General features: G+C 40.3%; 1 long non-coding RNA gene across 3 annotated transcripts in view; it reads right to left on the bottom strand.

The window, feature by feature from the left end:
* LOC147916308 (uncharacterized) overlaps nucleotides 1-23,838 on the bottom strand; it is a 78,818-nt gene extending 54,980 nt beyond the window's left edge. For 2 of the 3 annotated variants that reach the window (XR_015553222.1, XR_015553221.1), the window contains exons 1-2: nucleotides 23,523-23,837; nucleotides 58-344 (exon numbers count right to left, since the gene is read on the bottom strand). This is a non-coding gene — a long non-coding RNA (uncharacterized LOC147916308). Of the gene's footprint in view, nucleotides 1-57; nucleotides 345-23,522 lie in introns of all 3 variants that reach the window. The other variant, XR_015553223.1, reaches the window with a different exon arrangement.
* Between the last annotated feature and the right edge of the window lie 4,096 nt (nucleotides 23,839-27,934).

The raw sequence follows: 27,934 nt of genomic DNA, 5'->3' as shown, positions 1-27,934 counted from the left end.
ATAACAAATAAACCCCAAATTATCCGTGCTTTAACACAATAGAATTTTATTTCTTACCCATGTGACAATCCAATGCTGATGTTCCTGGTGAGCAATCTTCCATATTGTTATTCACAGATAAGGCTCATTCATCTTGTGGTCCTTGCATCCCGTAGAACCTCAGTATCTTCTGCATCCAGTCAACAGAAAAGTAGGGAGTATAGAGAAGGCACAGCCAGTAATTAACAGGGCTGGAAAAGACACACATCCCTTCCTCTGCTTTCTCTTGGTGAGGACTAGTCACATGGTTCCACCGAGATGCAAGGGAAGCTGGGAAATGTAGTCCCCGTCTGGGCAGCTTGATTCTGGAAGGGGAAACACAAATTTTGGTGAAGAGTTAGCTGTTCTTGCCATACTTGGGGTAGATACTTCAACATCCTTTACCTCAGTTCAGTTCTCTCATCTATAATATAGAGACGATAGCAGTACCTACTCCATAGAGTGCTATATGGATTAAACTAGATAACATATAAAATGTTTGGCATACAGAAAGCACTCAATAAGAGTTAGCCCTTATTTCAACAGTTGTTATTGTTGTTGATTTTTCCTTGAGTAAGGAAAAATTCCCACCCAACAGAGATATTGATAATTAATATCTCACATTACTCTAATTAAAATAACTAGCCAAACAATATGAGATAAGGCTTGTGTTTATTTTCTGAACAAAGAGAATCTATTTGATGGGGTGTAAAACTACTCAGTGTGATAGTCAGACGGTCCCTGAAGGATGTGAAGCCTACCTATAAAATCATGGCCCCTGCCCCACTCCTGCTGTATGTTCTACACACAGAAGGAGGAAGAAGTTCGAATTTCTCAAAGGGGATGACAGAGCAGTTCATCATTTCATTGTCTACATGTTATTTTTCAGTATTTATTTCCATACCATTTCCATTAGAAATTACATGAAGCTTTTGTCTTTGAATCTATATCTGTATATATACTTAAAAGATAAAAAAGGGCACTTTCAACCCTTGGTGTGATTCAGTTCTATTTCAATAAAACTACTTCATGAATAGCAACTAATTCAGTAAGGTCAGTTTTTCTTGTTGCTGAATTGCTCTTTCAGAGTGCAGAAAAATTCCTGTTCACCAACAAGAATCCCAGGAAAGTAAAAAGACATTAATGAAGTTAATCGAGACACAATTTAATACATCAGTGGGGGGTAGGGGGGTGCCTGCTGCTGATAGAGTGTCATATTCTCTACGGAGTTGCTTACTTTTATACAATTCCATAAACCGAACCCAAGCCCGGCCAAATCACACCACATCTGACCTGACCCAACCCAGCTTGGTTGGAAAGTTAGAATTCTGTCAGGACAGTGTAGTGGAGTTTTTAAGCAAATGGGCTCTGTTAGCAGAATGCCTGGGTTGGAATCTTGGCTTCACTCTTAGCTATACCTGCACAACCTCGGGCAAGTTATTTAACCTTTTTAAACTTGGGTTACTCATCTCTAAGTTGGGATGAAAATAATGCCTGCCTTATATATTTAATCCAGATAATTTATGTGATGTACTTAGCACAGTGCTTGCTGCATAAGAACAGCAAGTACTTATGTACTCTGTCTTAAGAGCTTTCCTGGAATGTACCTATTTAATCCTCATAATAACCCTTTGGGGATAGATACTATAAGTATCCCTACTTGAAGCCTGAAGAAACTGAGGCCCAGAGGGGTTGAGTAGTTGCCCAAGCTCACAAAGCTAGTTAAATGGTAAAGTCAAAATTCAAACCCATGCCCTCTGGCTTTAGAGTTCCATGCCCTTAACTTCTGTATTATGCTGGCTTTTCATAAAAGCTCAGAAACGTTATCCATTACTTACATTTTTATTAAAAGGTAGAGGTAAAGAATTTAATTCAAGAATGTTTAATAACATAGCTCTTAAGTTGGCGTTATTATGGGATAAGCGCTTGGAAAAATTTTGCTCATCAGTACATATTGAGTTAGTAAATGAATGAGTGAATTAATGTATGGATGAAAACAAATCTCTCATGATGTGAAGCCGGGGATGCATCTCAGAACCATACTCTGGAAATTAGCATTGGTTGGAAGACACGGTCATTGTACTACCACAGTGTCACATTGAGCATAAAATGGCAGTTCCAAGGCACTAGTTGCATTTGAGGCATGGGAATGTCCCCCTGAGTCTCTGACTTCAGATGGAGGAAGGCTGCCACTCCTCAAGAAATACTCAGTGTGATGGTCCTATGTCAGTAATGTGCATGCAAATGTTGTTTCCCAGAATGCAGTGTTGGCCCAGGTAAAACCCACTTTTATCTGAGTTTCTAAAGCCACATTTGGCGTCCCATTAGCAGTGTGTAGGAGGCCCGAGTGTCCTCTACATTACACAAATAGTTTAAGCATGACAGGTTATTATTTCAGTCAGAGGGGTAATGTAGATTAGGGGAAAAAAAACTAGAGCACAAACACAACTTTCTAGTTTTCGAGAAGCAATTATAAATAGATGAGAAGCCAAAAAATATTACACGTGGGATGGCTTATCAGTAGGATTGAAAAGGTGGCTGGAGCCAGTGCAGTCAAGAGCAGGAGTGGTTCAAAGCTGACAAGTCTACAGCGATGATTTAAAAATAGCAATGGTAATTCTGCAGCAAAACAGAACAATGAAACCAAGAGTCACAGTGCTCAAAAAAGACATTGGCCCAATACAATGCTCTTTCATTGGGTAAGCTATTTTCATAGCAAACCCAAATTTCAAAATGTCAGCCTGATAAATAGGGAAGATCTGAAAGGATAAAGTCAAGGTGTTTTGTTTTAATACTTAAAGAAAAAAGAAACTTACTTTCATTTCTAATAATCTTATAGAGCTATAAGGAAAGAGGATGTTGTGCTTTGAAAAGAGATCTAGTTGTATCTTGTCTAGATGCTATTTTAATATATACAAACATTAACTAGGTTTAGGTCATATTATACAGCTCATTTTTTTCTCTGTAGTAGAATGAACATGGGTTAGAATTCAATAACCATGAAGAGCTATAAAAGTTTAAAATACAGTGTCTTGGGCCGGCCCCGTGGCTTAGCTGTTAAGTGCGTGCTCTCCGCTGCCGGCGGCCTGGGTTCCGATCCCGGGTGCGCACCGAGGCACCACTCCTCCAGCCATGCTGAGGCCGTGTCCCACATACAGCAACTAGAAGGATGTGCAGCTATGACAGACAACTATGTACTGGGGCTTTGGGGGAAAAATAAATAAATAAAATCTTTAAAAAAATAAAATAAAATACAGTGTCTTACTCTAACTTCCATTTTCTTTTGAATGTAAGTGTTATCTTGGTGTGTTAAGATTAGATAGGGTCTACCAGCATCTGGTATAATATAATATATACCAACCCGGCAGGGTGGCTTGTGAGCACAGACTTTAGAGTTACACAGTCTGAGGTTTAAGAACCATCTCTCTTTATTGGCTGGTAGAACTTGGACAATATTTAATATATCTCCAAGGTTCCCTTTTCTCATTTCTAAAATGGGAGTAAATAGTATCTACTACTTTGGGTAATTTTGAGGCCTAAATTAATGCAAAGCACTTAGTGTGAACTAAATAAATAGTAGCTGCCATTATAGTTACTTTTACTGCTATTGCCTGTAATCTTGGGCAAGCTGTGTAATCATCTGGCAAGTCTCTTAATCTCTGCAGCTCTTGAATCTTTCCAGCGATTGGGCTAGGTAGCTTTGAGGTCTCTTGAAGTCTTGGAATCTGATATGTATATAGTCATTCTTCATAGAAACCTTTGTGTAGTGTAAATCAGAGGTCTAAGCAAGGTTTTCTAAGAAGTGTGTGTCTCTTAGGAATCAGGAATTTTCATCTCAATTGTTCCTCCTGCTAAGCAGACATCCTTTTAAAACCAAACTCCATGTCTGAGATTAGAAATGAGGTCATAACTGATTTCAAGGACTAGGCAACCTGGCACAGCTGGCAAGAGCAGTTTGACTTTATACACCAGCTCTGTCTTGGAAGTACATTCTTATTTACTGATCATTTAAAAGTAAAGGAGAGATGTTTCAGGTCCTGTCTTGTTCTGCTCTAAATCCCCAGTTGAAAACACACCTAGAATTAGATAGGACCCAGAGAGGAGCAGAGTGCAGTCCTATCTTGATGTCCTCAGCGTTGTTATTAGCTCTGTGATGGGAGAGAGAAAAGCCATCCATAAAGTTCCAAGTGAATTAGAAAGTGGTGCAGCTGCACAATCCAGGGCTGATTTCAGACTATATTTTGACATTGATTATGCCTGCCTTTGCTATTGTTCATCCAGTCAATGGGATTACAACAGGGAGTTTAAGTGAGCACAGAGAGAAAATGATACACAGAAGCACAAAGTAGTAAAAGGAAATGCTCAAGAAAGGCTAAGCTAGTTTGGGGTACTAGGGTTGAAAGGCCAGGATGGAGCCTCTATCAAAAAGGGTAACTTGAGTGCCAAATCCTGCAGTCGTCACAGAAAAACTAAGATCAATTTCTATTTTCCATCTTCTCATCCTCATTTATGTTGAGATAATGTTAATTATATTTGGAAATTGTTTTGGATTGTTTCCAAACATATTAGGAAATTTTGTTTTAAAAATCTTGAAAAAAAATTCCTAAAGATGTGGAAGACAGAGAATTAAGCACTCATTTCTGATGATAGTAATGTTACTTTTACCAACCAGGGTTGGTTCATTCAGTGGCTCAACATTGTCATCAAGACCCCCAGTTATTTCTATCAAACTGCTGTCATTCGTGTTGCCTACATCCTCAGGCTAGTGGGAAGATGGCTGCTGTGGTCCCAGGCACCACAGCAAAGCCCAAATATTTTCAGAAGAGAATAAAAGATCATTTCTTCCCCCATGGCTCTCTCTTTTAGGAGTGAGAAATTTTTTCCAGAAGCCCTCCTGCAGACTTCCCTTCATGACACATTGACCAGAGTTGCATTGCCTGCACTTCTTGAAGCACTCATTGGCAAGAGGGATGGGGTTACTTTTAGACCAATTAAGCCTATTCCTGGGGCTGGGGGTGGGGTCAGGGTGCCCTGAGGCACATGGCTGTATGGGAGAGAGGTGAAGGACACCAGAACAGAATGAGGTTTATGTTAAAAAGGAAGAAGTGGGAAACGGACACAGGGTAGGTAACTTATAGTGTCCAGTGCACCCAATATATTTATGAAAGGAAACTGAGACTCGGAATGGGACAGGGATTGCCTAAGAAGTGGCAGAGCCGTGGTTAAAAGAAGCTGTGTTTTTCATAAAGAGTGTAGAATATTCACAGAACAGAGAACGTTCTGGCTGGAGGAGACTGTAAAGGTCATCATGTCCTTGATCTGTCCTAGTGCTTGGAGAGCATGGGCCTTGGTATTGCTAGCTCCTGAGCCGAAAGAGCTTACAAATGCATACCTCTGAATTGAACTTATGCCCGCACTCCACAGATCTTCCCTTTGAAGGGCAATGTGTGTGTGTCCCACAAAATTTTTGCATAATAGGAGAGCAGGCCAGGAGAGCTGCAGTCACTGAAGTCCTTCCTGCTCCTGAGGGAGAAGAGTGTGGGAGGGGCAGGGAAAGGACAGGAACTTGTTTCTACCTGAGTGTCTCCCATGAGAGCCAGGGATGGGAATGGGCGGCCCCTGCTTACACTGAGCATCCTTCCCCTCCACCCATGTCCACCTCTGGGGGTCCTTGTGGCTTCCCTCTTTCTTTTCTCTATTTCTTGCAGTCCTTTCTGTCTTTTACTGCACCCCCACCCCCACCCCAAGTGCTGCTTCTTTTTCCTGTTGTCATTAAGTCCAAGTATTCATTTCTATCTGGTTTTACCTTGAAAAACCTAGAGTAGGAGCTGGGAATTGTTTTCAGGTTCTGCAAGCAGAAGGAGGTCAAAAGCAGTGGCATTGCCTGTTCTAGCCTCAGGGTGAAGCATCTTCAAGATAAGCAAACCTTTCTCCTGCAAAAATTGACTGATTGCACAGAGCATAATTCTGGTATGTTAGTATGCTAGCTGAGTCTTTGTCTCTTTGCTGAACCTTATCAAATATTCCTAAGATTGTCTACATTTTAGCATAATTGTAGAACATCTTAATGCTAAAAAAGCCACTTTCCCCCACCTTATCAAAGACATTTTTATCCAAACGTGGCAGGGGCAGGGGTGGGTGTGCTCCTTCTCACCGGGCCTGCTGCACACTGTCAGGGCTGTTGGCCACACCATCCCTGGCTGGGCCACCAATCATCTATCCCTTCGTCCTTGGGTCTCTCTCCCCAAGATTCAAAATCTGGGTGGGAGCGTCCATTTGGCTGATCCTGGGTCAAATGTCCTTGCTCTGGTGTGTGCTTATGTGGATGGGCTGGGGGATGAGAAGGGGGAGCAAGGAGGACATTCCTGCTTCAGTTTTTGGAGTGGGAGGGGGTGCCCTGTCTCCTACCAAGACTAATCCAATGTCGAATACAGATGTCGGGGGTTCAAATGTTGAGCAGCCAACAATGACCAGAGTCCATGACACTGGGGCATGAATTGCCCAAATTTCTAGAGTGGAGGAAAGGCTCAGACCTGACCAGAACAGAAAAGTCAAATTAAAGAAAACTCACTAGTTAGCAGAGCAAATCAAATGATCAAATGTTTCTTATAACCACTAGGGCAGCAGTTCTCAAACTTTTGGGTGTGTCCCAATTGAGTAGCACTTAATAAAAATACCAGTTTCTAAACTTCACCCCAGAATTATTGAATGAGACTCTGCTAGGAGGGGGACCAGGAATCCACATTATTCATAAACTGCCCAGATAATTATGATGCATTTGGTCTATGGAGCTCCTCTGAGAAATACTGCTATGTGGGGTCTGGGAGAGGTGATCAACGTAACAAGAAAAATAACTAAATTTAAGTAAAACTTTCTATGTTAAGCACTTTACCCAGGTTAGCTCATTTCAACCTCACAATAGCTCTTGCAGGTAGTACTATTTTGCTCATTTTACAGATAAGCACAGAGATATTAAGTAACTTGCCTAAGGTCACACAACTGGGCAGAAGTGAATACAGGATTTGTACCCCAACTGACTCCAAGCCCGTGCTCTTAAGCCTGAGCAGAGGGCTCCCTGCTAAGGACAGAGAGTCCAAATACTGAAGTTTGCAGCTGTGGGTCTTACTGAGGTTTATAGGTCCTGGGGATTGGTCCCACGGAGAATACAGAGAGAGAGAGAGATGATTATCACATCCAAAGAGAACGGGAAGCTTGAAGATGAAATCACTAACGTAATCACAATGGCTATGTTCTACTTTAGTGTCTTTTAACATTCTAAAATGTGGTCCAATAATCTTCAAACCAGAAAAGAGAGAGAGAGAAATGATGGATTCTCTATGACATTAGCTAAAATTGTATTCTTTTCTTATTTTTATTGGGGTAAAAATTAGCTAAAATTCTAGAATCCATCCCAGATTCAACTAATAGCAATCCTCAGACAACTGGATTTATTCTCCTTGCTTTTATCTGGGGGGAAAAAAAAAAGATAAATGATAACCAAAGAAAATTTTGTTTTTAAAAACATCACCCTCTAGGGCATGTTCTTAGTACCAGTGCACATTGAACCAATATCCTATTCATTCTTTATTTGTGTCCAAAATACTGCCCAGCGAGACCTGACATTTGGAAAGATGGCCCCATGGCTTCTGCAAATCACAAGTCACATGACAAATATGTGTGCGCTGTGCTGAACTTGTTAAGGAATGAAGATAGCTTGAAACACAAAGGTTTAATTTTAGTTGACCAGAGAATTCAATTAACCAGAGAGTCCCATTTGTTGAAAATGCAGTACTTTCCCCACCCCTCCTAAATATCGGGGTTTCTGTGTCTGTGTGTGAGGTGGAGGGGAAGTCTTGGTAGGGATGGGGAGAGGTCGGCCTCTGTAATGCATACGCTTTTGAAAGGAAAGGAGTAACCAAGTATTCTGTATATAACAAAAGATATCAGTCACCTTGATGAGGTTGGATTCAACATAATAAAAAACAGGAGAGCTTCAGAAAAAGAAGAGTAGTTTCCTTCCAGTCTGAGTGGTGGGTCCCATCGGGAGGCAGGGAGATGCACAAAAGTCTTTTTGTATCCATGATCCTTTGATCCTTTATTTTTATAGGAGATAAGACAGTCATTTTTCTACTGACCCACAGAAAGATTCCTAAGAGAAGCCCAGAAACTGCCCTGGATTATAGTAAATTTATAAAGCTAGCAGAAAGCATATATAAAGGTGATTTCTTTCACCTTATTTTATATATCACTTTCCGTTTAAAAAACAAATGTATTTTTTTATCCTACATCCTTATAAAGTGTGAAGAAGAGATATTGTGATATTGTATAACAGATAGAGAAATAGGGGGATCTACCTGGCCTGCACAGTGAGGATCACAGAGAGGTGTCAGTCAGGAATTTAAGGATCCTTTGCTGCCCTCCACCCACACGTTATTCATTAACTAACTCTACCTTTCATTAATCATCCATCATTAGCAATGTAGCCTCAAGCTAGTTTCTGCTTGAAGTCCCACCCCATTCCCATCTGCATTATAAATAGCATCTTGGTCAAGAAGAAATGATTCTGAAAATGCCATCTCTTGTGAAAAGAGTTGTAAAAACAAGTAATTTCACTGTAGAAGTGAACTTCTTACTTAAAGGATGAAAAATAAGACAGATGGGCAACTATGGAATTTCATAGAAGTTTTTCACGCGGCAGGTGTTGTGTGCCCGTCCTCCATTTGCAAGGCAAGTGGCCCTTTGTGTGTGTCTCAAAACATCCATTGGATTTTACCATCTATTTCAATGGGAGTTTTTGAGATGTGAGAGAGAAAGAGACTTACTGACCTTTAAAAAGCGGCTGATCCATTTGTAGTCTCTACTGTCGACTTTGCAGTTGCTTCAATATTTCAGTGGAGGTTTTTACTAGAAAGGAGGTTCAGGAACCACACATTTTATTTCTACTTGACCATTGGGCATTACGATATTTGACCATTTGGGAGGTATTTTAAATGTTCTTTAGTGTCACTTTACTAGATGGCAATCAAATAATAGAGCTTGTTCTGAGGAGGGCAGAGGATGGTAGCAGTGTAGGAACTAGTGGATGTGGAACAAAAGAGCTAGTGAAAAAATTAGTTTTCCTATGGAATTAAAACAGACAAGTGAGTCTGTGGATTCATGGCCTTTCACAATGTACAAGTGGCTGGCTTTCACTTGAGAAGGGACAGGTTAAGGACAATGTTGAGATAAATGTTGTTCATGTGCTCTTGGTTGGGATAGAAGTTGTTCCCTCTCTGTATCATAAAATTCTGAAAACAAAAACAAAAACATTTGCCCTGTAGGGTTACTTTCAATGTTCTGGTTTCAGTGAAGTAACACGGAAGGTTTCTGTGATGGTCCAAGAAGTGCAAATGGGATAGTGAGAAGGAGCTGTTCACACGGGGGGCCTCCATGTCCCTTCTAACTAGCTGGAGAAGCGTCCCTTGATGATTACAGAAGACACATCCATAGCTGTTGAATAATTGCAAAGGTACGTTGGAAAAAAATCTTGAAAAATAACTAGAACCACAGTGGTGGGATGTTGTAATCATCCAGGGGAGATATGATCAGAGCCTAATACAAAGAATGGAGATGAAGGGGAAGAGCAGAAAGATTACGTGAAGGTGCAGTTGGCAGTCTTTGGAAAGAGACCAAAATGTTGAGTGAAGGGAAGTGGAAGAGGTAACATTAATTCCGGGATTTTTGTTTGAAAGTATATAATTGCGCAACATTGCCATGTGTGATGGGTAAACAAAGATGAATTTGGTGTTTGTTAGCAATTATGATTCACTTTGAGCCAGTCTTGAAAATAAAATGGTACAGACACATGAACCAACGAGGACAAAAAGGGACCAGATGGATTTATGTGTCATCTATGTCTGTGTCTAGAGCTACTTGTGGTTCTTGCAGAATGGCTTATTTATGGAATGCTGGGAGCGTAATACAAAGCCATGCTGAGCTACAGATAGAGTTGAGTAGTGTAGCATGTTTTGAAAATGTTTCCCAAATGATTTAACAAAGCCACAAAAAATGTAGCCAAAGAAGAATAAGCAAAGTCTATTGATCAACCAAAATGTAGTTGAATGTATTGAGCCAGTGAATAATTATATTAGAAACAAGGTAAGAGAGATCTCAATGCATAAATGTCTTCTGAAAATCATTTTGAATTCATTAAATTTTTTTTTTAATTCCAGACTCCTTTTACTCCACTGACAGGAAAGAGAATATTCCTCAACTTTGTTCCCCCACTATGAAGGACACTGGCTTTACATAATAAAAAATTTAAGTACTTGAAAATTCCAGTGTATTTCTTAGCATAAAGTTAGTACTTTATAAATGTGAATGTGTTGAATCTAAAATTGAGATTCTAACAAAGTTTGAGTTTTGTTGCTATTTTACCCTTTTAGTTGAATTCCCTTCTAACTACCTGCATCCCTCTTCTACTCTTCTTTTAAAAACCGTCTAGCTTCACTGAATCCTATTTCCTCTCTTCCAATCACCTGGCTTTGCCCACCCACCCTCCATTCAAATTAACCTGGAAGAAGTTACTAATTGCCAACTTCAATGGCATTTTCAGTTCTCATTTTACCAGACCTCACTGGAATCTTGACACTACTTTTTCTTTCCTGCATCTGTATCAACCTTTGGCTTCCTGGACGTTTCTCTCTCCAATTTCCCCCTAGTCTTTCTGAATTAGTCTTTCTCAGTTTCCTCTGAAAGTTCCGCTTCCTCTCTCTAGCCCTTAAATGCTGTAGTTCTTTCTGAGTCTATCCTTCTATCCTCTGTCCTGCTGTGTTTCTCTGTTTTGCATTTGTTTTTAGTATAAAAACACATCGATGGCTTCAGTTACTACCTTTAGGCTGGTGACACCAGATTTGCATATGCAGCTGAGGTCTCCCTTGGGTTCCAGAGGAGCAGTGCCAACTCCCCAGACACCTCCACTGGACAGTCATGGACAGTTCAACATTACCACGTCCAGAACTGAACTCGTTTTGACCCCCTGCCCCATAAGCTTCTCCTCCTATATTCCCTACCTTGGTGAATGATAATACCATCCTCCCAGTTGCCCAAACCATAAATCTGAGACTCATCCTTAACTCTTTCCTCATGCCAAGTGACATGCATGTCAGTCCTCAACTACTGTTGATTATCTGTTCCACTTCTACTGCTATTATTTGAGTTAAAACCCTTATTATTGCAGCCACTTTCATCTTTCTTGCCTCCAGTTTTGCTGTTCATTCAGTCACACATCCATTCATTCATTCACAACACAATTATGGAGTATTTGCTAGCATCCAGGCATTGTGCTAGGGATGTGGTCCCAGAGGTGAGCATAGCAAACCTGGTCCCTGCTCTCATGGAGACTGCACTAGGGCCACAGAGGTCACCTTAAAACCCAAATATGATCATGCCATTCCTTGTTCAGCATCCTTCAGCAGGTTCTCAAGCTTCAGGGCTGTGTCTGCCTTTCTTAGAATGGTTTGGAATGGCTTGTGTGAGACACTGCTCATTGCTTCCCCAGAGGAACCTCGATTGCAGCCTAACACAGGGCGACCTAGAATGCAAGACGTTGTCTTCCAGACTCCCATGAAAGTGGTGGCCACGTGACTCAATCCTGACTAATGAAATGTAAGGCTGCTTAAAGCCAGTTAATGTAACCTGAGGGAGAAGCGGCACTTTTTGCCCTCTGTCTTTCTTCATTCTTCTGTCTTGCTACACAGATGTGCTGACTGGAGCCCAGCAGCCATCTAGAACAACGAGGAGACCTTGAGGATGGAAAGGATGTGTACTAGGATAGAGAAGCAGAAGGATGGCAGCTGGGTCCCTGATGAAACTGAAAACTGTGGAGCTCTACACCAGCTTTAGCCTGCACACCAGCACATCATTTTTGTGAAAGAGAAATACACTTCTTTTTTTTTTGGTGAGGAAGATCAGACCTGAGCTAACATCCATGCCAATCCTCCTCTTTTTTGCTGAGGAAGACCGGCCCTAAGCTAACATCTATTGCCAATCCTTCTCCTTTTTTTCCCTTTTTCCTCCCCAAAGCCCCAGTAGATAGTTGCATGTCATAGTTGCACATCCTGCTAGTTGCTATATGTGGGATGCCGCCTCAGCATGGCCTGACTAGCGGTGCACAAGTGCTCACCTGGGATCCGAACCCGGGCCGCCAGTAGCGGAGCACGCACACTCAACCACTAAGCCACGGGGCCTGCCCAAGAAATAGTGGCTTGATTAAGCCACTATTATTTGGGGATTTTATGTTATATCCATCTGAATTTAACCTGAATAAATGAGACTTATAAAGACCTTGACAATGTGACCCTTTCTTACCTCTCCAGAGTTATCTTATCTTACTCCCCATGTAAGTACCGGAGTCCCCCCAACTCTCTCTCTCTCTCTCCCACAAACACACACACATTCACACTCACACAATACACATACCTTTATGCCTTTGTCTCTGCCCCTCCTTCTGTCTGGAACTCTCTCTCCCTTTACCTTCACCCCTTTCTTAGTCTAATTCTTACTGGTTTGGTTCAGACATCAGTTCTTCAAGGAAGGATCCTTCACTCCCCTTCCCAGCCTGGTTTAGGTGCCCCTCTTAAGTGTTTCTTCTGTACACTCTGCTTAAAGCCATTTTAATATCATACCTAATGTAGTCCTTGTTTTTTTGTCTGAGTTCTCCACTGGGAGAACTCCTTGAGGGCAGGGACATATGGGTGCCTGTTTGAATGAACAGCTTGCACTCTAATTTCTCCTGCCCCTGCTGTCAATTTCACGGCTAGTCAATGGAAGAAGAGGTTTGAACTTAACAGGATTTAATGATTTGACCCAGGATGATCTTTGAATCAATTTGCCTATCCTCTTTTTTCCTTTTCTGCACTGTGTGCACATGTTTGTGGAGGGTGGGGTGACTTCATTTGAGATGGGAGAATTGCACTTGCTGAAGTGTAACCCTTCCTTCCAAGAGGAGGGGAAGTGAGTGCAGCAGTTTTCTAGATACTCTTATAAGACTTCTTACGATAGGCTACAAACCTAGGAACATGCTCCACGTGGTTAGTGTCCATTTGAGAATCTTTCCCGTACCCAAGGGCTAGACTGAGCCATCTAAAGTCCACGTCTTCGCTCCACCACTTAACAGACTTGAGTGGATCTGCTTCCTCCCTAGAAACGTCTAGCCTCTTTAATGGGCCATGCAGAACTCGCCTCTACTTCTTTGGCCTCATCTCTTACCACTATTTTGTCTTTTCCTTTCCTCTCTGAAGTGCTTGTCTTTGCCAGATAGCCCATACTGTTTCTCACCTCCAAAACTGTGCTCGAGCTGTTTCCTTTGGATTTTCCCTACTTCCTCCTAAAAATCCTAACTCCACCCATTGCTTAAGGCCTTTAAAATTTTACTCAGGGGTCTTCCTCCTTCCAGAGCTCTTCCCCAGGACCCCACTGGCTGGGTGAGATATGTTTCCTCTGTGCTCCCCAATATCCTGTGCTCAGCTCACTCATTGCACTTGCCTCAGCATTTAATAACTCATTCCCAGTGCATTGGTCTCTCAAAGGCGAGAACTGCATCTTGTTTATCTATGAATCTTCAAGTGCCTGGCACATGGCAGGTGCTCAAAAATATTTCATTGAATTAATAAATAGGAGAAATATTGAATGAAAGTGCTCTCAGAACCATGCAAATTACCTTACCACACAAGTTTTCCTTGACTCACTCTGACAAGCCGTCAGTCTACCCCTTTGCACATTTTCACATCCTGAATGGGACTGATGATTTAATCAGCTCAGATCAGAGTTTGAAGTTGCATCTCAGGAACCAGCCCAGCGTTGGAGGAGGAGATGGCACCAACCATAAACCCCTTATTTAGCGGCAGGTTTTGTTTAATAACTATGAACATTCACCCCAGTTCTGAGCATAGTCATAGCTCCCTCTCATGCCACAGCACATCACAGAAGGACTTGAGGTGCTCCCTTCCCTCCAGAGAGTTATCGTTTGCCTGGAGAATAGCCTGACATCCCATGAACTCCTCCGCCTGGAGAAACTGAGCCAGCCATTTAGCAGCTTAAAGGCTCGTTGGTGGAGGTGCCGCTGTCTACGTGTATCTGAGACACTTGGCTGACATCCTTCAAGACTGGGTTCCCCTCCTTCCAGATAGAAAAGGTACCAGAGATTCATGTGGGAGCTCAGTTGATGCTGATAAAAGGTCACTTAGAACCTGTGTGATCTTGGATAAGTTACTTAATCTGTCTGTGCCTCAGACTCCTCATAACAAGCATGACAAAGCCTATGTCATGGGGTTATTGGGAGGACTAAATTAGAAAAATTATATACAGAGTCTTGCAGAGGCAAGGTCCATAGTAAGTGCTTGTAAATGTCAGCTACTATTATTATATTGTAATCATACTGGTCTGTGGTGTCTACAAAGAATCAACCTTGAATAGAGAATTGAGAGAGAAAAATGTCCTGGAGGGAAACTGAAATGAAAATGTAAACCAGCCTCCATGTTGGAATTCAGAATCGTTTCATTAAGGAAGAGTATGTCTCATGTCATTTAATGATCTAAAAACAAAAACAAAAACCAGAGTTTGCACGAAAATTTTGAATCTGTTGCAGTGTTGTATGGTTATGACTTATTTATTTTTCTTATCTCCACTTTTTGTGCTGTCACTAAATTCCCTGTGCAAAAGTCAGCTCTTGGGTCCCTCACGTCAATTTGGCTCAATTATCTCCCGGAGCCACTCTGACCCGCCTATTTATGGGAAGTGGTAGGAGCTCTCTTTCTTCCCCCGGGGATCTCACTCCTCTTTTCACAGAGGAGGTTCTGACAGAAAGTGGTCTTTGTTTCTTTTAACTACTAAGCTCTCTTGCCTACTTTAGAAGATGTGGCTGGCATCATCTTTCTGGTCAAGCGACTACGTTTTCTACAGATGCTTGAGATGGAGCAAAGGGAAGGTGATAGGCACAGCCAGGGAACATTCTAGGTCCAAAGGAACCTCAATAGGTGGGAATCCTAGGGCCCAACATGTAGATAAGTAATAATTACATCCCTTTTGCTCTTGCATCCGTTTTTGGCATGTCTATTTCCTCATTTGCCTCTTACCTCTCTGCCTGCTGCTTCTCCATCCCCTATGCTGGCTTCTCTTCCTCTGCTGGTCCTTCAATGCTCGTGTTCCTCAGGGCTCTGTTCAGGGGCCAGGCTACTCTTCACTTTCCCTGGACAATCTTAACCATCCCAGAGCAACAGGAACCAGATCCATCTCCCAAGCTCCAGACAAGTACATCCAACTGCCTTCGAGATGATTCCTACTTGGATATCCCACAGCTCACTCAAGCTCAATATAACACAAATCACACCTACAGTCTTTCCTCCTCCCTCAGTGCTCCCCATTTTGGCAAATGGCACCACTCCCCAAGCTGTTACCCAAGGAGCAACCTGGAAGTTGACCGTGACTTTTCACTTTCCCTCTCCCTACCCATTCAGTCAATCACTAATTCCTGTCAGCTCCTCTAGTTTTTTTCTACATTTCCTCAGACATCATCCTAGTCCAAGCCACCAGCGCCTCTCTGCTGAACCAGTGTGGGAGCACCCCTGCTGGCTTCTCTGCTTCTAGGCTTGTTCCAATCCCTTCTCCACCTTGCAGCTAGTGGGGTAGTCTAACAGTGAAAGTCTACCTGATCTAACACTTTCCTATTGCCCTGAGGATAATGCCCAGGTACCTAAACGTGCTCTAAAGCCCACAATTCAAACTTAATCTAGCTGTCAGCTGCATCTCTCTCAGCCTCTCATATTTTTATGGTCCAGTCACACTGAACTTCATTCCATTCCTCAGATGTCCCCATGCTTTTTCTCACCTCTGCATCTTTCACATGCTAGTCCCTCTGCCTGTAGCATCCCCCCACACTTGGTGCCTGGCTCACCTCTGCTCCTCCTTTACCTCCCAGCTTAAACACTACTCTCTCTAGGAGCCCTTCCCTGACCCCTAAGCTTGACCACATCCCCTGCTTATTGTTCCCATAGCTCTCTCTACTTCCACCAGCTTAAAACACGTCATAACTGGCACCATTACTTGTTCAACATTTGCCTTGCTTGATAGTGTTGGAGGGCAGGAAACATATCTATCTTGTTCAATTGTATTTTCTTTGCCTGGCATACTGGGCACAGTCATTGCTCAATAAATACTTATTGAATATTTAAGTAAATGACCAAATAAGTAAAAATAAATAAATAAAAAGACCAAAAAATAATTTCCTTTCATTGTTTTGTTTTGAATTTTTTGATCACCAATAAGACTGAACTATTTTGGTATGTGTTTATTAACCATTTGTTTTTTATTAGCTGCCATTTCATATTCTTGGCTTATTTTTTTGTTATTGATTGTGAAAAACTTTTTACAAATTGAAGGTATTAATTCTTTTATATTTTGAAAATAATTTTTCTAATTTATCCCTTATTTTTTACATTTGGTATTTTTCTCTTATAAATAAAGGCTTTAAATTGTTACATATTCAAATTGATCAATCCTTTCCATGAGGATTAGGAAGGGTTTTCATACAGGCATATGTTTGTATTTGCAAAGTCTGACATATTTCCTCTGAGGGTTGATATGAAGGGGTATGCCTGTGAGGAAACACTTATCTCTTATTTTGCTATAATGTCATGAAGTTTTTTGGAGAGGCTTTTATTCAAAGAAAAATATTTTAAATAACTATTAAGACTTCCACTTCCTGAAGATGGAATAGATATATTTTTTCCTATTCCTCTTACTTAGTAAAACCAAAAACCCTGGACATGATCTAAAAATCAAACACAAGACTCTGAAAGGTGGAAAGAGGGAGCCAGACCATCTAGGAACTTGCAACCCCAGGAACAACATGGTGGTGAGTTCCTGGGTTTCTTTTGCCTTATATATCCCAGTCTTGGAGCTGAAGAAGCCATTGCAACCCAGAAACGCCAAGGGGCACAGATGAAAACAGCCCCAACAAAAGCCTGCTCTCTCTATCTAAAGGACCAGGGAAAAGGCAGCCTGGCAAGATAGAAAACATTTAGACAATAATGCTCTACTCTAGTAAAACATCAAAGAGAAAACTGTGGCCACACTACCACCCATACACCAGCAAAGGCGAAGTCGAGAGAGTAACTTCTGCCCTCTTGAGGCTGTAACAAAGCACCCCAATCCCCCTCTCCCCTGCTGGTGTGGTATCAGAGAAGGCCAAGAAGGAAGCGGAAACTTTTCAAGGTCCCCTCCCCCCAGCGTCATTGGAGACCATGTGGGGAGACAGGACTTCCTCTCCCGCTAGCAGTAATGAGGCACCCCTCCACTCCCCACTGGGGCAGTATCAGAGGAAGCCTAGCGGAGAGTCAGGACTTTCACCACCACCCAGGGGTAATGAAGCCATCACTGCAGCGTTGGTGGAAGTGACATGGGGAGCCAGAACTCCCATCCCCACCAAACAGTATTCAGGATCCGCCCACCCCTCTGGTGTCAACGGATGCCAACTGGGGAATCTAGACTTCTACCTCCACCTGGCAGTAATGAGGCAGCCTCCTGCATGAGTGTCGTCAGAAAAAGCCAGCTAAAACAGAAAGCTTAAATAAGATCCAGAGTCTCTAACTTAATATGCAAATGTTCAGGTTTCAATCAAAAACAACCCCTCATACCAAGAACCAGAAAGACCTCAAACTGAATTAAAAAAGACAATCAATAGATGCCATATTGATTTCCTAAGGCTGCTGTAACTAATTACGTACCACAAACTTGGCATAAAATGACAGAAATTTATTATCTCACAGTTCTGGAAGCCAGAAACTCAAAATCAATCTGTCAGCAGGGCTATATTTCCTTCAAAGGCTCTAAGAGAGATTCTGTTCTTTGCCTCTTCCAGCTTCTGGTGACTCCAGGTATTCCTTGGCTTATAGCTTCCATGGACACATTGTCTCTTCCTCTGGATTTCCCTTATAAGGACACCTTTCACTGGACTTAAGCCCCACCTGGATAATCCAGGATGATCTCCTCAACTCAAGATCCTTAATTACATCTGCAAAGACCCTTTTTCCCAAATAAGCTAACATTCACAAGTTCCAGAGATTAGGATGCAGATATATCTTTTTAAGGGGCCACCATTCAACCCACTGTGGGTACCACCACTAAGATGACAGAGATATTAGAATTATCAGACAAAGATTTTAAAGTAGGCATGATAAAAAATACTGCACTGAACAATTGTGAACATGCTAGAAACAAATGAAAAAATAGAAAGCTTCACCAAGAAATAGAAAGTCTCACCAAAGAAATAGAAGTTAATCAGGAAGAATCAAGTGAAAAATTTAGAACATACAATAAGGAAATAAAAAGCTTAATAATGGGCTCAACAGCAGAATGGAGGAGACAAAGGAAAGAACAAGTGAATTGGAAAATAGAACTATAGAAATGACCCGATCTGAATAACAGAGAGAAAATAGATTGAAAAAAAACCAACTGAACAGAACCTTGGGGATCTGTGGGACTATAAAAAAAGATCTAACATTCATATCGTTGGAGTTCCAGAAGGAGAGGAGAACGAAGGTAAGGAGAAACAAGTACTCAAAGAAATAATGATGAACAACTTCTCAAATTTGACAAGGGACATAAACCTACAGATTCAAGAACCTGAGAGAATCCCAGACAAGATAAAGCCAAAAAAATCCATACCAAGACATATCATAATTAAATGTCTGAAAACTAAAGGCAAAGAAAAAGTCTTAAAAGCAGCCAAAGAAAAACAATATCTTACCTATAGGAGAAAGGTAATTCGAATGACATTGTATTTCTCATCACAAAACATGGAGAAAGAAGTGGCACAATATTTTTCAAGTGCTAAGGGAAAAATGTCAAACCAAAATCCTATACCCAGTGAAAATATACTCTTTAGGAATGAAGGGAGAATCAAGACATTCTCAGATGAAAAAAAATATTAGGAAGATTTGTCTTCAGCAGACCTCCCTTAGAAGAATGGCTAAGGGAATTTCTCTAAGCGAAAAGGAAATCATAAAAGAAGGAACTCTGGAACATCAGAAACGAAGAAAGAACACAGTGAGCAAAAATATGAGTAATACAACAGACTTTCCTTCCCTTCTTAAGTTTTCAAAATTACTTTTGATGGTTGAAACAAAAATCATACCAATCTCTGATGTTCCAAATACATGCAGAGAAATATTTGAGGCAATTATACTATAAACTGTGGAGGTTAAAAGGATGTAAAGAGAGGTAAGATTTCTATAATTTACTTAAACTGGTGAAATCATGACACCAATAGACTGTGATAAGTTATGTATATTTGATGTAATATCTAGAGCAACCACTGAAAAAGCTATACAAAAAGATATACTCAAAAATACTGTAGATAAGTCAAAATGGAATCTAAAAATATGCTCAAGTAACTCACAGGGAAGCAGGAAAAAGAAAATCGATTGACCAACAAACAAATAAAAGCAAGAATAAACAGAAAAGAAAAATAAAACGGCAAAATTAAGCCCTAACATATCAATAATTACATTAAATATAAATGGGCTAAATACAGCAATTAAAAGACTGGCAGAATGAACTAAAAAACATAACCCAACTATATGCTGTCTACAAAAAATATACTTCAAATCTGATATAGGCAGGTCACAAGTAAAAGGATAGAAAAAAATACATTATGTGGGCATTAATCAGAGGAAAGCAGGAATAGCCATATTAATACCAGAACAAAGAACACTACTAAAGACAGAGAGGGACATTACATAATAGAAGAGTCAATCTACCAAGCAAACACAACAATCCTAAACATTTCTTTACCAAAAGGTAGAGCCACAAAATATGTGAAGCAAAAACTGATAGAACTAAAATAGAAAAATCCACAATTATAATTGGAGATGTCAACACCCTAGTCTCGGCAATTGATAGAACAACTAGACAGAAAATCAGCAAGAATATAGATGAACTGAGCAGCATCATCAACAAACAGGATCTAATCAACATTCATGGAATATTCTACCCAACAACAACAGAATATACATTCTTTTCAAGTGCCCTTGGAACACAAAACAAGACAGATCGTATCTTGGGCTAGAAAACAAACCTTAACACATTTAAAAGAACTGAAATCATACAGAGTGCTTTTTCTGACTACAATGGACTCGAACTATAAATCAATAACAGAAAGAACACAGGAAAATTTATTGCACTAACTGCATATAGTAGAAAAGCATTCTCAAATTAATAAACTGAATTCCTACCTCACAAACTTAGGAAAAGAAGAGCAAAAAAAGCCCAAAGCAGGCAGAAGGAGGGAAATAATAAAGATAAGAGTAGAAATCCATGAAAATGAAAACAGAAAAGCAATAGAAAAATCAATAATGGAAAGAGCTGATTCTTTGAAAAGATCAATAAGATTGACAAACCTCTAGCATAAATGACAAAGAAAAAAAAAGAGAAGACACAAATTACCAACATCAGGAATGAAATAGGAGCTATCACTACAGACTCTGCAAATATCAAAAGGATAATAAAGTAATACTAACAATAACTCTACATGCATATAATTGACAACTTAGATGAAATGGACCATTTCCTTGAAAAACACAGACTACCACAACTCATCCAATGTGAAATAGATAATTTAGATATTCCTATATCTATTAAGGAGATTGAATTCATAATTTTATAACTCTCAAAATGAAATATCCAGGCTCTGATGGCTTCACTAGAGAATTCTAAAAAGTGTTTAAAAAAGAATTAACACCAATTCTATACAATCTCTCCAGAAAAAATAGAAGGAGGAATACTCCCTAATTCATTTTATGAAGCTGATAGTACTCTGGTTTCAAAATTAGACAAAGATAATACAAATAAAAGAAAACCACAGACCAATATTCCTCAGGAATATAGATGCAAAAAATCATAACAAACTATTAACACATAGAATTCAGCAATGTATAAAATAAATTATACAGAATGATTAAGTGGGGTTTATTCCAGGGATCCAAGACTTGTTAATATCAGAAAATCAGTGTAATTCACTATACTAACTGACAAAGAAGAAAAAGAACGTGATTATATCAATTGGTGCAGAAAAAGCATTTGACAAAATTCAGCTCCTATTCATAATAAAAACTCTCCATAAAATAAAAACAGTGGAACTTCCTCAATTGATAGAGAATATCTACAAAAAACCTATAGCTAACATTACGTTTAATGGTGAAAGTCTGAATGCTCTTCCCCTAAGACTGGGAACAAGGTAAGGATGTCTACTGTTACTACTCTTCTTCAGCACAGCTCTGCAATTTCTAGCCAGGGCAATAAGGCAAGAAAGGAACTAAAAGCCATACATATGAGAAAGGAAGAAATAAAACTGTCCCTACATGAAGATGACCAGAAAATCCTATGTAGAAAATCCCAAAGAACCTAAAAACGAAAATCCTCCTAGTGGTAATAAGTGAGTGCAGCAAAGTTGCAGGATACAAGATAAATGCACACAAAAAAATTGTATTTCTTTACACTAACAGTGAATACGTGGACACTGAAATTAAAACTACAAAAACCTTTTACAGTCACTCAAAAAAAATAAACACATGTATACATATAGTGGAATATGTACAGGATTTTTATGCTGAAAACTATACAATGCTGATGAAAGAAATCAAAGAATAAATTAATGGAGTAACATATGAATTGAAAGATTCAACATAGGAAAGATGTCAATTCTTCCCAAACTGATATACAGATTTAACACAATTCCTATCAAAATCTCAGCAAGATTTTGTTGTAGATATAAACAAAATTGTTCTTAAACTTATATGAAAAGGCAAAGTAGCTAAAATAGATAAATCAACTTTGAAAAAGAAGAATAATTTCAATAAATGTAATACAATCACAGTAATGAACACTGTATGGTATTGGCAGAGAGATAGAAAACAGAACAGAATGAAAAGCCCACACAAATGTGCTCAACTGATTTTTGACAAAGATGACAAAGCCATTCAATGGAGGAAGCGTATCCCTTTCACCAAGTGCAATTGGACATCTACAGGCCAAGAAATGAAGCTTGGCCTAAGTCTACACCTTATACAAAAATTAACTAGAAATGGTCATGAACCTAAATGTAAAGCAAAAACTTTTAGAAAAAAACATAGGAGAAAATCTTCAGGACCTAGGGCTAAGTAAAGAGTTCTTTGACTTAATACCAAAAGCCTAATCCATAAAAGGAAAAATTGATAAATTAGACTTCATCAAAATTAAAAACTTTTTCTCTGAGAAAGACCCTGTTATGAGAATTAAAAGACAAGTTACAGAGAGGGTAAAGGTTTTTGCAAATCACATATTCAACAGAAGGCAAGTATCTAGAATATGTTCTTAAAACTGTCAAAACTCAAACCAACAAAAAATATAATTAGAAAATGGACAAAATACATGAACAGACCTTTCACCAAAATGACAGATAAGCCCATGAAAAGATGTTCAACATCGTTAGTTATTGGGGAATACGAATGAAAACCACAATGAGATATTACTACACACCTATCAAAATGGCTAAAATAAGAAATTTGACAACACCAAATGCTGGTGAAAATGAGGAGAATCTGGATCACTCATTCATTGCTGATGGGACTATAAAATGGGTACAGTAACTCTGGAAAATAGCTTGGCAGTTTCTTAAAATATTAAACATGAAACTACCATATGACCAAGCATTGTACTCCTGAGTGCTTATCCCAGAAAGATGAAGCCTATGTCTATACAAGAACTTGTACATCAATGTTATAGCAGCTTTGTTTGCAATAACCCAAAACTGGAAACAACCCAGATGTCCCTCAATGGGTGAATGTTTAAGCAAACTGCAGTACATTCATACCATGGAATACCACTCAGCAATAAAAAGGAACAAATATTGATACAGAATAACCTAGACGAATCTCCACGGAGTTATGCACAGTGAAAAAAGCCAATTCCAAAAGGTTACGGAGGTGGAGTCAAGATGGCAGCGTCGGCAGACTCTGAACTCACCTCCTCCCGTGGACACAGCCAATTTACAACTACTCGTGGAAAAATTACCCCTGAGACAGAACTGAAAACTGGATGAGAGGAACTCCTGCAACAACGGACAATCCTAACTGGGGTAGAAGAGGCAGAGACTCCCTTCTGGAGAGGAAAAACGCCGCCTTCACAAGCTGCCAGCTTCACGGCCGCTGGGAGCAGCTCACAGGTACGCAGCCCTCCCTGGAGGCGCGGGGCCCTGAGCCGGGAGCGCCCCCGCTGAGGGCATTTTGTGGACCCAGCACAATCGAGACCAGCGGCATAATATCTGACTTCGCCTGCTACTAAAGCATTGGGGAGCACCCCCAGAAAACCTGGTTCACAAAGAAACTGAAACTGGCTCTTAAAGGGCCCGCACACAAACTCACCCGTTCCAGAAAGCATCCTAAAATCACCAGAAAGAAAGGTGCACAGTGCTTTGGTGACAAGAGACTCACCTAACAGGCCCTGAGTGCATCTCGGTGAGGGGTGAGACCTCTCCAGGGACTGGGACACTGGCGGCGGCCATTGTTGTGGTCTGGTGTGAGCGTGCTGACACAGACGCCATTGGAGTTCTCCCTGAGGCCTGCTAGCCCAGGGTCTGCTCCACCCGCTAGAGCACCGGTTTAATCCAGCTCAGCCAGGGCAGGCAGCCCACCCTAGAGACTGGCCCCACCCAACAACAAGCCCTCAGGCAACGTGTGGGCCTGCATAGATTGGTGACTGGATTCTCTGCAGCCTGGCAACTGAGCCGACTTCAGCGGGGCAGGGTGTGCACAAGGAGCAGGTGGAGAGTGTGGGGTGGTGGTGGAGTGTGTGGGGCTCCCGCCCTGGAGAGACTGGGTCTGCTTGGGGGTCGGGGCGCTCACACCGGGCAGGACTGTGTTGACTGTGTATGTGGACCTGTGGGCAACAGGGCTTGTCAGCTGCAGAAGACTTGTGCATCTCAAAGACCCACATAGGAGGTTTGCCCCACCTTCCAAAGCCTGAAACAATTGAGTGCTCCCGTGCCTGAGGCCAGCCCCACCCAGCTGCAATCCTCAGAAAGCTGACAAGAGACCTAATAGGCTAGAGGCTTACAGCAACTGTAAGGCCCTGAGCTTAACAACCTGCCACGCTGGGGGCCTACTCACTTAAAAGAAATACTGCAACACAAATGTGGTATTAGAACTTACAGCCAACTGTGCTGGGGCTCCCCACACCTGATAAAGAGACTGAAGGGCCCACAACAACTACAAACAGCTGAGCATTACAACAGCTGGCCAGGAGCATAACTCAGCCTCCCTGGGCCCCTATAGGGAGAGCTAACAGGCCACAATAGAAGGACACACGTAGCCCACATAGGGGTCACCCCTGGAACATTGAGAACTGAGGGAAGCACACTGGAAGCCTCCTAAGGCATCACTTACATAAGGTCACCTATCCAAGAGCAGGAGACATAGCTGACCTACCTAATACGTAGACACAAGCACAGGGAAAGAGGCAAAATGAGGAGGCAAAAGAATACATTCCAAGTAAGGGAACAGGACAAAACCCCAGAAAAGGAACTAAGTGAAACAGAAATGAGCAACCTACCCGACAGAGAGTTCAAACTAAGAGTGTTAAGGATGCTCACTGATCTGGGGAGAAGAATAGATGAACTCAGTGAGAATGTCAACAAAGAAATGGAAGATATAAAAAAGAACCAATCAGAAATGAAGAATACAATACTGGAAATGAAAAATTCATTAGAGGGACTCAAAAGCAGAGTAGAGGATACAGAAGAATGGATCTGTGAGCTGGAAGAAAGACTAGAAGAAATTACCGAAGGTGAACAGGTAAAAGAGAAAAGAATTAAAAAGAGTGAGGGCAGTCTAAGGGACCTCTGGGACAACATCAAGCGCACTAACATCCGTGTTATAGGTGTCCCGGAAGGAGAAGAGCGAGACAAGGGGGCAGAGAATCTATTTCAAGAAATAATAGATGAAAACTTCCCTAACCTAAGGAAGGAAACAGACATCCAGGTACAGGAATCACAGAGAGCCCCAAACAAGATAAACCCAAAGAGGCCCACACCAAGACACATCATAATCAAAATGTCCAGAATTAAAGATAAAGAGAGAATCCTAAAAGCCGCAAGAGAATGTCAAGTTACATACAAAGGAAACCCCACAAGGCTATCAGCTGACTTCTCAGCAGAAACCTTACAAGCTAGAAGAGAATGGCACGATATATTTAAAGTACTAAAAGAAAAAAACTTACAGCCAAGAATACTCTACCCAGCAAGGTTATCATTCAAAATGGAAGGAGAGATCAAAATTTTCCCAGATAAGCAAAAATTAAAGGAGTTTGTCACCAAGAAACCAGTGCTACAAGAAATGTTAAAGGGACTGATTTAAGGGGAAAAGAGAAGACCACAAATAGGAAAAATTATCTATTTCCACGATTAGAACGTAATGGATACAAATGCACAAAAAAGAGGTTAGATATGATATCAAAAACATAAAAGGAGGGAGGAAGGGAGTTAAAGAGTACAGCTTTCAGACAGAGGTCAAACTAAAGTGACCATCAATTCTGTATAGAAGAAGTAAGGAACAGAGAAGGACTACTACAACACTGAGGAAAAAAAAAAAAAATTTAAAAAATGGCAGTAAGTACATACTTATCAATAGCTACTTTAAATGTCAATGGACTAAATGCTCCAATTAAAAGGCATAGGGTGGCTGACTGGATAAAAAAACAAGACCCATATATATGCTGCATACAAGAGACACACTTCAGACCTAAAGACACTCACAAAGTGAAAGTGAAGGGATGGAAAAAGATACTCCATGCAAATGGCAATGAAAAGAAAGCTGGGGTAGCAGTACTCATATCAGACAAAATAGACTTTAAAACAAAAACTGTAAAAAGAGACAAAGAAGGGCATTACATAATGATCAAGGGAACAATCCAACAAGAGGATATAACACTTGTAAATATCTACGCACCCAATGTAGGTGCACCTAAATATATAAAGCAATTATTAACAGACATAAAAACAGAAATAGACAGTAACACAATAATAGTAGGGGACTTTAACACTCCACTTACACCAACGGATAGATCATCCAAACAGAAGATCAATAAGGAAACATTGGCCTTAAACGACACACTAGAACAGATGGACCTAGTAGATATATACAGAGCATTCCATCCAAAAACTGAAGAATACATGTTCTTTTCAAATGCACATGGAACATTCTCCAGGATTGATCACATATTAGGCCACAAAACAAGTCTCCATAAATTTAAGAACATTGAAATAATACCAAGCATCTTTTCTGACCACAACGGTATGAAACTAGAAATCAACTATAGGAAGAAAATCAGAAAAGCCACAAATACATGGAGATTAAACAAAATGCTACTGAACAACGACTGGGTTAAAGAAGAAATCAAAGAAGAAATCAAAAAATACCTGGAGACAAATGAAAATGAAAATACGACATGCCAGAATTTATGGGATACAGCAAAAGCGGTTCTAAGAGGGAAGTTTATAGTGATACAGGCCTATCTCAACAAACAAGAAAAATCTCAAATAAACAATCTAACAATGCACCTAAAGGAACTGGAAAAAGAAGAACAAACAAAGCCCAAAATCAGTAGAAGAAGGGAAATAATAAAAATCAGAGCAGAAATTAATGAAATAGAGACCAAAAAAACAACAGAAAAAATTAATAAAACCAAGAGCTGGTTCTTTGAAAAGATCAACAAAATTGACAAACCTTTAGCTAGATTCACCAAGAAAAAAAGAGAGAAGGCACAAATAAGTAAAATCAGAAATGAAAGAGGAGAGGTTACAGCAGACACCTCAGAAATACAAAAGATATAAGAGAATACTATGAAAGGCTATATGCCAACTAATTTGACAATCTGGAAGAAATGGATAAATTCTTAGAATCATACAACCTTCCAAAACTGGATCAAGAAGACGTAGAGAATTTGAATAGACCAATCACCAGTAAGGAGATCGAAACAGTAATCAAAAACCTCCCCAAAAATAAAAGTACAGGACCAGATGGCTTCCCTGGTGAATTCTACCAAACAGTCAAAGAAGACTTAATACCTATCCTTCTCAAACTCTTCCAAAAAATTGAGGAGGGGGGGAAGCTCCCTAACTCATTCTACGAAGCTGACATTATCCTGATACCAAAACCAGACAAGGACAACACAAAAAAAGAAAATTACAGGCCAATATCACTGATGAACATCGATGCGAAAATCCTCAACAAAATACTAGCAAATCGCATACAACAATACGTTAAAAAGATTATACACCATGATCAAGTGAGATTTATTCCAGGTATGCAGGGATGGTTTAACATTCGCAAATCAATCAACGTAATACACCACATTAATAAAATGAAGAACAAAAATCACATGATCATCTCAATAGATGCAGAGAAAGTATTTGACAAGATACAGCATCCATTTATGATAAAAACTCTGAATAAAATGGGGATAGAAGGAAAGTACCTCAACATAATAAAGACCGTATATGAGAAACCCACAGCTAATATCATCCTCAATGGTGAAAAACTGAAAGCTATCCCTCTAGGAACAGGAACCAGACAAGGATGCCCACTGTCACCACTCCTATTTAACATAGTACTGGAAGTCCTAGCCAGAGCAATCAGGCAAGAGAAAGAAATAAAAGGGATCCAAATTGGAAAGGAAGAAGTGAAACTGTCACTATTTGCAGATGACATGATTTTATATATAGAAAACCCTAAAGAATCCACCAGAAAACTTTTAGAAGTAATAAACGAATATGGTAAAGTTGCAGGATACAAAATCAACATACAAAAATCAGTTGCATTTCTGTACACTAACAACGAAGTAGCAGAAA

The sequence above is a fragment of the Ceratotherium simum genome, chromosome 9 (genome assembly GCF_057802395.1).
Source record: "Ceratotherium simum simum isolate JZ-2026a chromosome 9, ASM5780239v1, whole genome shotgun sequence".
In the NCBI taxonomy this organism is placed as follows: Eukaryota; Metazoa; Chordata; class Mammalia; order Perissodactyla; family Rhinocerotidae; genus Ceratotherium; species Ceratotherium simum.
Note: the sequence above shows the minus strand (reverse complement) of the source record. Positions and strands in the feature narration are given on the sequence as shown.